A 13,910-nucleotide genomic window follows, 5' to 3' on the forward strand; every position below is an offset into this window, starting at 1 on the left:
TAGGGTAATGGATTGGACGAACAAGGAGACAAAGAAGGTTCATAAAGAGAAAGTGAGAGAGAAAGGAAAAAATACCAAATTCCATTAAGAGTGGAAGAGTGAGAGGGCTAGTTTGTTTGTTTGGAGACAGGGTCTCGCTGTCACCCAGACTGGAGTGCAATGGCATGATCTTGGCTCACTGCAATCTCCACATCTCGGGCTCGAACAATCCTCCTGCCTCAGCCTCCCAAGTAGCTGGAATCACAGGCATGCACCACCACGCCTGACTTATTTTTGTTTTTTTTTTTTTTTTTTTTTTTTGTACAGACGAGGTTTCACCATGTTGCCTAGGCTGGTCTCAAACTCCTGGACTCATGCGATGCATCCGCTTTGGCCTCTCCCAAAGTGCTGGAATTATAGGCATGAGCCACCACACCCTGCCAAAGTCAGAGGTTTTAGAGTTTGAGGTCAGATGTTTTTTGATACAGAGCTTCAAATCATTTTGCCAAAAGCAGTAAGCCACTGACTGGGGCTCAGAAACCCCGACTTTGCTACGGTCCCTTCAAACTGTATGCAGAGAATTCAGAGACAACCAGCTCTAAAAACACACAGGCTCTGGTTCTAGAAAAGTGAAGGCTAGCAACGAATCAACTAGCTCATACAAGAATAAAACATAAAAATATTCCTCCTTCTTTTAAGCTGAACAATTCTATCTCTAAAATTTAAAAATGCATTAATAGGTCAAAAGTCCACAGCAAAGGGAAAAACAGATTATGTGTTATGAGACAGAATGAAAAGTAAACAAATCTGTCAGGCTATTTATAACCCACACGTTAAAAACTTTTAGCATACAATTCTAATACAGCAGGCATAGTTTGTGCTTATAACTTTGGAGAACAACTAGCATAACTTCCAGAAAACGATGTTGCTCAATTTAATGTTAATAAAAAGGTCCACCCATTAGCAATCTCAAAGAGCAAGCTATCATTTGTATTTTTAATCTCACTTCTACAATTTTGGGGCTCTTGACACATTATCCAACCCTTGCATCCAGGGAAAGATGGAAAAATTAGCCATGGCAACTTCCTCCGCTACCGCTTTGATCCTACATTTTGTACTTCCAACTCTGGCAAGGTACCACGTTATTTAGGACAGTTTTTTACACTAGTAATTCTGACTACCCTTGCTCCACAAATAAAGGAGGGAGCTGAGACTGACAAGTCTAAATTATATGGAAAATATCGAGTACTCCTAAGGAGTGTTAAGCAGTGACAACAATCGAGAATACAAGCAATTTAAGAAGTTTTGAACTTAAAAAGCTTTTCTCCATTTTAGTCCTGTCTAAATAGAAACAAAGGGCTTGTACAACATGGAATTCTAAAACGTCAGTGGGCAATTTAAGCTAACTCTGAATAAAAGAATAAATCACTTATCCTTGCTTGTGCCATTAAGTGATGTCTTACATGTACTGCATAAGGTCTTCTTTTTTAAAACGAATATAACACTTCCCAATTCTTTCACTAGATCTAGAAAGCTCACGCCCCCACCTCAAAGGATCAGAGGCCAAAGATTTCCTACAGCCGGAAAAAATGAATGATTTAGATGAACAATCATTTGCCAACACAGGCACCATTCCTCTACTCCGAGGGTCAAGGAGTCAGACTCCGACCTAAACCATCCAAGGCTCCTGGGGACTTGATTCTCTCATTAAAGTGAACAAAATTCACCGGCCTTTGGATAACAGCCCTTTCTTTGTAACTCCACATGCTGGGCTATCGGGTATTTTCCCAGGCAGAGAGTTTAAAACTTTTAGAGGAAGCAAGAGGGTCGAAACGAGGAAGACTGGGAAGCGACTAAAATGGGAGGGGCGGACGACCCACCCACCTAACGCGAACGGGGCACCGCTTGCAGAGGCGAAGCTCCAGCAACAGCCAGGAAAGGTGGAGGACTGCGGGCGTCGCGACCCCCTTCCACTGCGTGAGAATGGAGGACCTGCAAAGCCAGGGGCCAACTGGAGGCCTGAATGGGGAGTGCGGGGAGGGGAGAGGGTGGGACGTGGAGAGAAGAGAGCCACGGGGTCGGGCCGAGCACCGTAGGGTCCGGAGCAGCGGCGGGGCAAAGCCGAGGAAGCTTTGCCGGGGGAGGAGACGTCAATGCTTGCAGCCTCACTCACCTGCCAGACGCTCGCCCAGTGGCCAGAAGTACGAGCGCCGCCTGGGCTTTTCGTCTCCTGCCGGACGCAGCTCCTGCTGCCGCCGGTGCTCCAGGACCGGAGAGTTGAGGGTGGTACAGAAACGGGCAAAGCAGCGACCGGACCCGAGCCCAGGGAGGCGTACATAGGGGGCGCTGGGGCCCGGGAAGGCAACTGCGTGCTTCACCTTCCTCACCAACAGCCAACAACGGTTCCCGGGAACAGCATCGAGCCAACCTCGGTCCGCTGCTCCCGGACCTTAGCCCGCAGGTCCCCCCCAGCAGCGGCCAGGCTTCCGGCGGCCACACCCCGCCCCCTTGCTACTTGCCCTCCGCCATCTTGTGGGAGGTGGGAAGAATACACTGCGCATGCGTGAGAGGTGGTGCTGGCTTCCCACAGCAGAGGGACTAGAGCCTGTTATGCGCAGGCGCAATGGGTGCTGCGCTCCGCTTGCGGGGCACTGCTTGGCGATTCTGTCCCGTGAGCCATTGCTGCCTAGGCAGCCGAGTCTCAGTTGCCATACCTACTGTCCTTCTCTGAATTGTGCTGCAGCCCAGTTAATAGAGCCTTCTGCACACACTAGTCCGTTATTATTCTGCAAACATCTGTCGAATGCTCACTATTTGCTACTCCCCGTACTAGACGCTGATGATGGAAAGATGAATACAACTCCGTCCCAACCCCACAGGGGCTCATAAGATAGCGGAGAAACGGAGATGAACAAGTTATTATTTTGTAGCTGCGACCTCTGCTTTCCTACCACCTCTCACTACCACCCTGTAGTTTTAATTTTAAAACACCTCTTCCGGGAAATCCTTGTTTGTCTCACACAGTGTGGTAAGTTATTTACCATACATTACCTCTTCAGTTTCATTTCATTCAACATTAATTAAACAGTATCATTTGGGTTTCCGATATATACTAGATACTGTTTCAGGCTCTAGATTTACAGCAATAAGAAATACAATAAACTCATGGAAGTTACATTCTAGTGTGAAAGAATAGACAATAAAAGACAGTAAACAAAAGAATGTTTGATGGTGATAAGGAATAGAAAGAGAGCAAACCACACAGAAAGATGATGGACAGAGAGGCGGTGATTACTGATCTTTCTCCAGAGGTGACGTTTAATCTGAACCCTAACTTACCACGGGGGCCCAGGAGCCATCGGAAGACCTGAGGCAAAAGCTTTCAGCAGAGGGAACCACAGAACAGAGCCTGAGGTGGTAGCAAGTCTGATATGAAAGAGGGACAGAAAGAATAGGTGGGATGGACAGTGGGAAGGGGAAGTGGTCGGGGGAGTAAGAGGCCAAATCAGGTAGGGCCTCCGGGTCTTGGTAAGAAGTTGGATTTTATTCAAAATGGCCCTTGAATGTTGTTGACGCTGCCTCCCCTAGCCCCCACTACTCCTCTTCAAACACTTCTAGCTCCTGACTGCCTTGCTGCTTTGTATATGCCCCCTTGACTACCTGGAAGACCCTTCCTCTTGTTCTTTAAATGTCTAACTTGTTATCTTTCAAGTTTCAGTTTAAATGTCACCTCAGAAAGGCCATCCTTCCTAGAATAATAAATTTTCCCCTGCCTTCCTTATTATTCTCAATCATTGCACCTTATCATCTTTTCCATGGTACTCAATATGTTTTTAAATGGTCTATTTATTGTTTCTTCACTGCCTCCACACTAAACAGCGGACTCCATAAGAAAGGGAAGACATTTTGTTCACCAATGAACACACAGTGCCAAGCACCATGCCTGGCATGGGTGATCTTTCGCTCAGTGTCTTTTGATTTGATAAGTGTGGAAGTTTGTCAGAGTCTAACTAGTTGGTGGTGTACTAAATGCAAGTCACTTCTTATTTATATGTATCCTCAACTAATTTATAAATAGGAACCTTGGAGAGAGCAAATGGGATGGAGAAGGGTGGGTGATGGTGGGGCAGTGGGCAGGGTTTATATTACGTATGTTTGTAGTATGGGGAGAAGGAAGGCTTCAAGTTAATGGAATCCCTATTGTATGTGCTGTGAACTATGTTAGATATGAAATCCTCACCACAACCTGCTAGATAATTATCCTCACTATTATACATGGGCAAATTCAGAGAGATTAAGTCCCTTGCCCAAGGTCTCACATTAAGGGATAGTGCTGACCATAAAGTCTATGCCCTTCCCATCTAAAGAAATTGGATTTGGAGACAGGCTTATTTGGTGATTTGATTCTGTGTCATTAGCAGGCTTTCATTAGAGATTTCAGTTACCCCCAGTTAAGAGTCCCAGTCATATTACTATCCCTGTATAGGACCTCAAAGGGCCTGACCGGAAACTATTGTCATTCTTTTCTTTTGAACTAGAGCAGAGCTCATTTTAGCATTTTCCTTTTAATGTTTTTTTTTTTAATTCTGTATTTATTTTTATTAATAACGTACATACATTTTCATTAAAGGAAAAGAAGAAATACCATCTAAATGGATACATAGTCTAAATGCTAGCTGCATCCATTGGTTAGGCTTCTCACTGTGCCTAGATGGGACTAGCTCTCCCATCTAGGACCCAGGTGATACCTTAGACCCCCAAAGACCCCTCTGGAAAAGAGTTATAGGCTCACTGCAACAACCTCTTCTTCCATTGACTTATCAGAATTACACACCATCATTTCCCCTCTAAATGGGATAGCTGCCTCGGGATGGCTGGGGAGACCTACCAGGAAGGATGGGGCTGGCATCTTATTTGTAGGGGCCATTTAGTCCTTACACGAGAGAAGAGATTCACTGAACTCATAACATATGCTCATCAACCAAACCCTATCAGTCCATGTGCAAATCAAGTAGTAGGTAGGAATATATACTTGAAAACACTTCCCCACCTTCTACCTCACTACAATGTAATCCTTGGAATAAATCCTAGAAACAAGACAAAGTCTTCAGTTTCTATGGTATTTGCTTCTCTTATGGTTACCATCTGTTAGAGACTGAATTGTGCTACTCTGAAAAAAGGTATGTTGAAGTTCTAACTTTCAGTACCAAAGAATGTACCCTTATTTTGAAATAAAGTTATTGCAGATATAATTAAGATAAAATGAGGTCATACTGCAATAGAGTAGGATAACCGACCATGACTACTGTCCCTTTAAGAAGGTGACCATGTGAAGACAGAGACAGAACGTGAGGATGCCAGATGAGGACAAAGACAAATCGGAGTTATGCAGCTACAAGCCAAGGAATGCCAAAGACTGCCAGCAAACCGTCAGAAGCTAGGAAGAGGCATGCATGGACTTTCCTACAGGTTTTCAAGGGAACATGGCCCTGTGGACACCTTGACTTTGGATTTATAACTTTCAGAACTCTAAGTCATTAAATATCTGTTGTTTTAAGCCACCCAATCTGTGGTACTTTGTTATAACAGCTCTATGAAATTAATACACCATTTTATCTGGCAGGGCCTGAAATAGAGGAAAGTGATGTGGGCAGGCAGTGAGAAGGCTTGAGCTACTGCCCCAGTTGGGCAGCAAGCCAGCTGCACAACCTCAAGCCAGTCACTGAACAACAGTTTCCTCATCTGTACAAACAGGAATAATGATAGCCACCCTGCCTACTTCAAAGATCTGCAGTAGTAACTAACAAGTATTCCTCCAGTGATGCTGTGACCAAGGTCTGACAGATACTAAGAAACAATTACGTAAAGACAGGGTTCCTGCCACAGGGAATTTTACAGTCTGGCTGAGAAAACTAGACACTTTCCTGTGATAAGATAACTAGTATGGGCCAAGTGCCAAGTGCGTGGTTTGGATGTTATTCACTATTGATGCTGAAAAAGGGAAGGATCTTGTGGACTGGGGTGGAAAGGGAGACTCCATGAAGGGCCTTAGCAGAAAAGGAATTTATTAGAAGGATATTTGACACCTACAGGATCTTCAGGAACAGCATGCGACATTATGCCCGGAACTGGTCCCAAGAAGCCATCACTGTAGCCACTGCTGGATGCAAATACCAAAACTGAGACTGCCAATACCACTTGACCTAGAGTGGTTGATACCTCTGCTGCCTCTGGAAAATAGATACAGTTACTATCACTGCCACTACTCTCAACAGAATGGAGAGTCACTTCATATTCACAACATTAGCTTTCAACCTCAAGCCTAGAATGGGGACAAATCATGGGTATAACCTAGTCACACATTAACACTCTAGCTACATGCTGTCCAATAGAAATATAATACAAGCCACATACATAATTTTAAGTTTTCTAGTAGCCACATAAGAAAGGTTAAAAAAAAAAAAAAAAAACACAGCCTCTAATCCCAGCACTTTGGAAGGCCGAGGAGATGGGAAGATTGCTTCAGACCAGGAATTTGAGACCGGCCTGGGTAACATAGTAAGACACTGTCTCTAAATTAGTTGGGAATGGTGGTACATGCCTGTAGTCCTAGTTACTCTGGAAGGCAAGGCAGGAGGGTCACTTGAGCCCAGGAGTTCCAGGCTGCAGTGAGCTATGATTGTGACACTGCATTCCAACCTGGGTGACACGGGGAGACCTTGACTCTAAAGCCAAACAAAAACTAGGTGAAACCAATTTTAATAATATATTTTGTTTAACCCAATATATCCAAAATTTTTCAACATGTTGCACTAACCATATGTCAAGTGCTCAGTAGCCACATGTGGCCAGAGGCTACCATAGTTGATAGCACAGCGCTAATCGATAGGAATGCCAGGAAAATTAGCATATGAACTTTTAATTTCCGTAGTGAGAGGGGACTTCTGCTTCATGAGGAGGGCAATATCCTAAACATAGAAAGATAATTCAGACATAGTCTTACAAATGGAAAATAAAGTTGAAGGAAAACCAAGACTAGATTTTAGAGAATGGAAAATGGTAAACTAAGGACATTTAATTTCATCATGTAGTGACTGAGGGCCACTGAAGGTTTGTGAAATGGGGAAGTATTTTGAAAATTTAATAAAAGTACCATGCAGGGGTAGATGATAAATTTAAAAAGCCCTTGAAGTTAGAATTTCTGGGCTTAGTTATGTTTTTTATCTGTGCAGCTTTGTACAAGTAGCCTCTCTGGAATTTTCTTCTCATCTTCAGATGTGGTGCTTATAATATCTGTCTCAGGCTTGTTGTGTTGTGAGGATTAAATGAAATGGTGCATATGAAAATGACCAGCACCTGGTGCATTATTTAGGGTTCTCCAAAGAAACAGAACAACTAGAATATATATGTAAAATATATATATATGAGATTTATTATAAAAATTGGCTCCTGTGGTTATAGAAGCCAAGAAATCCCACAATCTGCCATCTGTAAGCTGGAGAACCAGGAAAGCCAGTGGTGTAATTCAGTCTGAGTCTGAAGGCCTGATAATCAGGGTGCTGACAGTATGAATGCCGGTCTGAGGCTGAAGCTCAAAAAACCGGGAGAGTTAATGTCCAAGACAGGAGAAGATGCTCACCCACATTGGTGAGGGAGATCTTCTTTATTCAGTCTATGAATTCAAATGCTAATCTCCTTCTGAGACACCCTCACAGACACACCCAGACATAATATTTTATCTCTTATTTGGGCATCCCTTAGCCCAGTCAAGTTGACACATAAAATTAGCCATCACACCTGGCAAGCACTCAATAAATGATACTTAAATCTGAATGAATCTGAGTATCTGGTTAGAGGTCTAGATAAATAGTAAGGAGGTTGGATTATTTCCTAAAAGTCAAGAGGAACTCTTGGGTAAAAACCCAGAAAATATGTATTTTAGATATCTTGATTCTGTCTCAGCGTGGACAAGTTAAAATGTGTACTTGTTTTTTGCCTAGGCCATGTCTTCCTTGAAGCCCTTACTGGTCATCCCTGGCCAGAGGTCATCTCTCCTTCCATGGCTTATTGTTCTCCTTTAGGTAGTATTACATAGCTGTGTGTTGGCCTCATGTCTTGTCTTCTTTACTATAATAGATATATACATGAAGGCATAGGCCATATCTTATTCATATTTGTATTTATCTCCTACAATTTCTTGAATTGAAAGTGTCCAAACAAACAGAAGCTGATGAGTACCATGAGTATTCATTATATTATTCTTACTACTTTTGTGTATGCTTGGAATTTTTCATAATGAAAAGTACTTTTAAAAAGACATCTAAGAAACTTCTGCTGCTAGATGGTGGGGGGGAGGCTAAGAACCAGTGTTTACTTCCTTCTCCTCTGGATATTCCACTAAAATGTCAGTAGCAGGACTTAATTTTTGGTGAAACTAATGAATGTTAAGCTTCAAGGCTCTTCACTTGCATGGACGCTTGCATGGGTCCTGGAAAATGCCTTAGCAATACGTTCGTAAGTTTTTGTAAAATCTGCAAAAGTAGTATCTCTTAATCACAATTGGTTGAGGGCATTATCTCTTTCCACTTTGACTTACTGTCTGTCACAGTTCTGTTTTGTCAGGTGGTATTAGAGTAGCTCTAATAACTTTGGGTTCCAGCTAAGGGGAAGTTGAGTTTAAGATACATTTTAAAAAATTTGGTCAGAGGATATTTATGTGATTCATAGTTATGTCTGTGTCTAGTATCTTATTGATAGCTATCCTAGTGGAGGAATAGCTTCCAGGAGTACCTATAGTCCAGTGCCTGACTCTGTCTGCATTCTAACACAATGTGGGGAGGACCAGAATTTGTGTTGCAATATGAACATGTTCTGTGGCACCTGAACCCAAAGTATGTATAGAGCCAGAAGTTAGTCTATAGAAAATTCTTCCCAACTTTATAGTACATATGGAAAAGAAATGTGTAGATATCACAGAAAAAGAAAAGACATGATAGAATTTTTCCCAAATGAGACGACAATCTTAAGAAATCACAAGCCATTACTAATAACAAGTTGTCAAGCTGAAAAAAACCTAAACTATCAATAATAAAAAATTTTTGATTAACCATGTTAGAAGAAAGACTGAATTATATTTCTATTCAATCTATTGAATTATAATTAAACAAAATCACCAATTAAAGAGCATCTAGACAAAAAATATAGGACAAAACTACAGAGGTATGTCAGGCAGTAAAATAATGCACTTGTGTTATTTTTCCAGGTTTTGTGATGCTTGTGGATTTTGTGTCAGTGTTCTAGATTTATTTTCTCATTCTAAAGAAATATTTACTTTCTCACCTAAATTTATATTCAAACATTGTATTTTTTTCAAATTCAATGTCTTATCATGGACCTCTGCAATTACAGTTAAAGACATCAACATCCCTCTCTCAGTAATTGGTAGAACTACTAGGCAGAAAATCAGCAACAACAGAATTAATCAATAGGATCTAACAGACATTAATACAACACTCAGTAGAATGCACTTTTTTTTTTTGAAGCATCCATGACACACCACATCTTTGGCCAGAAAACAAACTATGCAGAGTATGTCCTCTGAGCATAATGAAATTGAATTAGTCCTCAGGAGAATCTCTATACACTTGAAAATTAAACGACACCTTCTTCCTCTCCCTCTCCCTCTCCCCCTCCCCCTCCCCGTCTCCCCCTCCTCCTCCTCCTCCTCCTCCTGCACTGCTACTGCTGCTGCTGCTGCTGCTGCTGCCTCTTCGTCGTCGTCGTCGTCGTGGTCGTCGTCGTCGTCTCGAACTCCTGACCTCAGGTGATCTGCCCACCTTGGCCTCCCAAAGTGCTGGGATTACAGGCGTGAGCCACCGCGCCTGGATTAAATGACACACTTCTAAATAATACCTCAGCAAAGAGGAAGTCTCAAAGGAAAGTTTTAAAAAATATACCGAACTGAATGGAAATGTGAATACAACATATCAAAATTGGTGGAATGAAGCTAAGGTGGTGCTGAGAGAGAAATTCATAACACTAAATGATTACATTCAAAAAAATAAAATGATTACCTTAGAAAAGATCCCAAATTGATCACCTAAGTTTCTACCTCAAGAAAAACGAAGAGCAAAATAAACCCAAAACAAGCAGAAGGAAGGAAATAATAAAGATAAAAGCAAAATCAATAAAATTGAAAAGGATAACAATAGGGAAATCAATGGAACAGGAAGCTGGTTGATAAATCTCTAGCAAGCCTGACAAAATCAAAAGAGAGGGGACACAAATTTCCAATATCAGTTATGAAACAATATAATTATAATTCTTGCAGGTATTAGAAGAATAAAAGGGAATGCCATGGACAAGTGTACACTTACAAATTAAACAACTTTAGAAGAAATCCTCAACTTTAGAAGAAATGGACCAATTCTTGAAAAGCATAAATGACTGAAGCTCAAACAAGCTGAAACAGAATAGTTCTATAACCATGAAATAAATTGAACTGCCACTAAAATGCTCTGAAAAAAGAAATCTCTAAACCCAGATGGCTTCACTGGAGAACTCTACCAAACATTCTGAGAAGAATTAGCTCTGATTTTAAACATTCTATTCTAGAGAATAGAAGAAGAGGGAATACTTCTCTACTCACTTTATGAGGCCAGTATTACTTTGATACCCGAACTGGACAAACACAGTAGAATAAAAGGAAATTACAGACCAATATTTCTCAAAAACTTAGACACCGAAATCCTCAAGAAAACATTGTTCTTTCTTGGAATCCATGGGGAATTGGTTTCAAGATCTGGAGAATACCAAATTCCACAGATACTAAAGTTTCCTCTATAAAATGGCACAGTGTTTGCGTTTAATCTAGGCATATCCTCCTGTATATGTTAAATCACCTCTAGATTACTTAATAGACATGCTCTGCTTAATGACAGGAATACATTCTGAGAAATGCGTTTGGTGATTTTGTTATTGTGCAAACATCATAGCATGCACTTACACAAGCCTTGATGGCATAGCCTAGGACACACATAGGCTATATGATCTAGCTTATTGCTCCTAAGCTACAAACTTATACAACATGTTACTGCATTGAATACCATAGGCAATTGTAACACAATGGTAGGTATGTGTATATTTAAACATAGAAAAGTTACAGCAAAAATATAGAATTATAATTTTATGAGATCATCATTGTGTATGTGGTCTGTTAATTGACTAAAATGTTGCTATGCACTTTGTGATTGTAATACCTAATATGGGGTAAATGCTATGTAAATAGTTGTTATACCATATTGGTTTTTATTTTTATTATTTTCATTGTTATAGTGTTATTTTATTGTTATTTTTCTAAATATTTTTGATCTGCAGTTGGTTGAATTTATGGATGCAGAACCCACAGATATGGAGGATTTTGACTGTACTAGCAAATCAAACCCAATAATGTATTTTAAAAAAATATGACATGGCAAATAGGATTTATCCCAGGTATGCATGGCTAGTTCAGTATTAAAAAAATCAATCAATGTGATCTACATTATCTACATATCAACAGGCTACAGAAGAAAATTCATATGTAATCACATCATTTGATACAGAAAAAGCATTTGACAAAATGCAACACCCATTCATGATTAAACCTCGGTCTGTTCCCTGCCCAATAACTGCATAAATGGGAATAAATTTGTGACTATTGGGAATTAAGAATGTTCCATCAGTTGATGAGCAATTTGGCAAGTGTCTGGAAGACAGGAAATGATGGATGAACCAAGGTGGAGGACACGCTCCAATCCAGGACATAAACTGCCTTATGGAGAGGCCCATGTGACGTGGAATTGAGGGAGGCCTCTGCCCAAAAGCTAGTGAGGAACTGAGGTTCTTAGTCCAACAGTTCATGGGGAACTCCCTGCCATCGATCATGTGAGAGAGCTTGGAAGTGACTCTCTCAGTCAAGGCAGCCTTGGCTGAAAGCTTTATGAGAGACCTTGAAGCAGGGGCACCTAGGTAAACCATGCTCAAATCCCTGACCAACAGAAACTTTGAAAAAAAAAAATACTTCTTGTTATAAGCTGCTAAATCTTGGCATAATTTGGAAGGCAGATATGAGAAGGTGTGAATTCCATTTCCAACACTAATTGAATTGGTAATAGAGCAAGCTTGAAAATCTTTAATTATGACATCTATTATACATGTTTCTTCTTTTTTTATTTCTCTTGTGCCTGTATCAACATTTCACTCCTGATACACTAAACTTCCCTTCTTTTAAGCTCCACCTATTTCTTAAAGCTTTCCAATTAAAGTGGCTAAATGCAATGATCAACCAGAGACACTGTGCTTTTCTGTCTAATGACAAAAAAAAAAAAAAAAAAGGAAAATCTTCCATCTGGGTAGAAATTGATAATTAGCCATATCCAATTCCCGGACATCTGGTTTTTAAATGAAACTGAGCATAGCAATGTCTGTTCCCTCGGCATTATTTTACTGAAAGTGCTATGTATTCTTCTAGTACTTAAAGGGACAACACCAATGTAACTTGAATATCAAGTTACGAAACATTTGTCTCAATTGTTTTTCATACTACTAAAATGTTAGCTATTTATCGTAGAAAATTTGGAAACTTCAGAAAATCACAAGAAGAAAGAAAAAAAATCTCACCATTCACAATAAAATTGTCACCATTTTGGTGGTTCTTTTTCAGATTTACTTTAAAATGAAAGGAGTTTCAGAATAACAATATTGCCCTCAACAATAAATCCTCATTTTTAAAAAAGCATATTTTAATGAATAAAATTTAACAAAGAAAACCAAATCATTTATTTCACTGAAATTCACATCAATATCTTGACACAGTTTATGGTTTGGCTGATGACATTGATAAGCACCCCTAAGCACCCCAAGCAGTCTGAGTAGCTCAGGGGACCATCCTATAAGACCAAAGCAGCCCCAGCAGCACGTTGAGAGCAGTGGGGTTCAAGAGAAACAACTTATGCTTGCATCCGCTCTCCCTTCATGCTGCTACTGCTCCCCCATCATTTGGGGTTGGGGAGGGATCCAGAGACTTGCACCAAGATCTTTAGTGGACTAGAGCCAGCTTAAAGAACCGAGAGAAAGTCAGTTTAGAGATTTTATGAGTTGGCAGTTACACACAGCTATTATTAAAAATTAAATAATATAAAATTGCAATTCAATAAATTATATTGAAAACAAAGGTAATAAACACTCAAAACTCATCACTTTCAAATCATTTTCTCACATTTAACCATTTCCTATGCTCCTGATGCCATTCCGTCTGTTGTATCTGAATGGTGGAAATACTGTACAATGTTCTAGGCACATCTGTTCAAAACACTGAGTTCAACGATGTCACATTGGTAGTTAGAAATTGACCGGAGTGAGAGCATTTACACCAGAGAACTCAAGACATGCTCAAAATCTGGGCTTGACTTACTGTTTTGTTGTTAGTCTAGCGATGGAGAAAATGTTAATGTTGTACATTAAAGTTAAAAGCATGTCACGTCTATTGCTCTTGCTTTGTGAATAGCACAAAGATTGAGGAAATATTATTCCAGTATTTAAATACCATTATCAAATTCTCCCGAGTCACTCACATTATTGACAAATAAAGTTCTAACACATATCTTTGTTGTTTCACTTTCATCTTACTCATTAATGACAAAGAAAATATCAGCCAGGATTCTTGTCAAAACTACACTTCTTTGTTATTTATAATGATATGTTGGCTACAGATACAAAAGTTCAGCAAAAATCAGTGAAACATTCATGAGCAAAAATCATGAGAATTATTGGCTATATGAAATTCACATTAAAGAATATTTTCTGTTTTGCTAATATTTATACACTCTGTGCTATATACTCTTTTTTCTTTTCTTTTCGTTTTTCTTTTTTTTTTTTTTTGAGATGGAGTC

At 40.1% G+C, this 13,910-nt stretch overlaps 2 protein-coding genes across 5 annotated transcripts in view; both read right to left on the reverse strand.

The window, feature by feature from the left end:
• The window catches only part of APC (APC regulator of WNT signaling pathway), a 143,417-nt gene extending 141,177 nt beyond the window's left edge, over nucleotides 1-2,240 (reverse strand). For all 4 annotated transcript variants that reach the window (XM_050793029.1, XM_050793026.1, XM_050793021.1 and 1 more), the window contains exon 1: nucleotides 2,153-2,240. The gene's annotated coding sequence lies outside the window, so the exon portion shown is untranslated. The remainder of the gene's footprint in view (nucleotides 1-2,152) is intronic.
• Nucleotides 1-13,910, reverse strand: part of SRP19 (signal recognition particle 19) — an 823,764-nt gene that overhangs the window by 197,236 nt on the left and 612,618 nt on the right. The gene's annotated exons all lie outside the window — the stretch shown is intronic.

The sequence above is a fragment of the Macaca thibetana genome, chromosome 6, assembly GCF_024542745.1.
Source record: "Macaca thibetana thibetana isolate TM-01 chromosome 6, ASM2454274v1, whole genome shotgun sequence".
Taxonomy (NCBI): domain Eukaryota; kingdom Metazoa; phylum Chordata; class Mammalia; order Primates; family Cercopithecidae; genus Macaca; species Macaca thibetana.